We start from the raw sequence: 1,541 nt of genomic DNA on the forward strand, positions 1-1,541 counted from the left end.
CCTTGTGGTTGGCTGTCCTCAGCGCTGGGCTTGTTTTTATTGACCGAAAGGAAGGGGGTGTGGAGGGAGTACGAACGAAGGCGGTACGGAAAAGGGGGGGGTAAGAGAGAAAGGGTCAAACAAGTAATTAAAAGGAAGGGGGGAAGGAGGAAGGATCGAAAAGGGAGGTGAATAACGAAGGGAGTTAATGGGGGGGGAGGGAGGAATAAAAGGAGGAAGGAGGGCACTTCATAGGGAGGGAATAGGTTCAGGTAGTGGACAGGGGGGGGTTCTCTCTAGAGTCGATGACATACCCCACTTTGTTATTACTAAAAATTACGCACGAAGGAAAGAGAGAGAGAAAGGAAGGAAGGAAGGAAGGAAGTAAGAACGAAGGAAAAAAAGGGAGAGAGGAGAAAAAAAAAGAAGGAAGGAAGTAAATGAAGAAACGCGTCTGGAAGGAAATGTGGAACAAGGGGAGGAGAGGAAAGAGATGAGAAGAGAAAAGGAAGGAAGGAAGTAAGACTAACGAAGGAAAGAGATGAGAGGAAAGGAAAGGAAGGGAAGTGGGGAAGGGGAAGTAAGAAAACGAAGGAAAAAGAAGAAGAGTAAAGGAGGTTAAGGGGAGGGGGAAGGGACATTAGTACGATTTAATACCGTGAAGGGGAAGACGGAGATGGAAGGAAGCAGGAAAGGAGAAGAGGAAAGAAGATAGTACGAAAACGAAGGGAAGAAGAGAGAGGAGGAATAGAAGGGCAAATGGGAAGGAAGAAGGAATAGTAAGAACGAAGGGAAAGAGAGGGAAAGGGAGGGAGTCCTTGTCTAAAAAACACGGAACGAAGGGAGAGAACAAAAATTAGAGAGGAAAGGAAGGAAGGAAGGAAGGAGGAAGGGGACAGGAAGGAAGGAAAGGATATTATTAAATTTGTCTATAAGAAAAGGAAGGAAGTGTACGAACGAAGGAAAAAGGGGGGAAGAGGAAGGTTGGGGTTGGTAAGTTATACGAAACGAAAAGGATTGGCTATCGTTTCGAGAAGAAAGGAAGGAAACAGACGAAACAAAGGGTAGATAGTATTACGAACTAAAGTAAAACTTTTGATATGCTTTTTACGGGAACGATAGAACCGACAAAAAAAGAAAGGAAAGAAGGAGAAGGGAACAAGAAGAAAGAAAAGAAAAGGGAAAATAAAAGGGAAAACAAAAAGACAAAAACAAACGAACGGATATGGCATCACCCCCCAGAAACCAAACAAAGTACCCATGCACTAGGATATAACATATTCAGGGCGACAGTTTTAGAAGGCAATTGCATTAACTTTTTCACTTGGCGAGGGCCGATGTTGTGCAAGGAAGAGAGGTGAGAGAGAACAAAGGAGTAGGGAAGGAAGGAAAAAGGAATTGGATTTGGAAATTGGAGGAAGAGGGGAACTTCGGGTTCCTTCGCGGGTCGCGAGGAGGAGAGCGCGATGATCTCATGCGAGGGGAGTGAGGTGAGGGGTTGGAAAGGTGGGGGTGGGGTGGGGGTAGGCTTGGGGTGGGGGGAGACATGGGAGGATATGTTT

The sequence above is a fragment of the Penaeus chinensis genome, chromosome 10 (assembly GCF_019202785.1).
Source record: "Penaeus chinensis breed Huanghai No. 1 chromosome 10, ASM1920278v2, whole genome shotgun sequence".
Taxonomy (NCBI): Eukaryota; Metazoa; Arthropoda; class Malacostraca; order Decapoda; family Penaeidae; genus Penaeus; species Penaeus chinensis.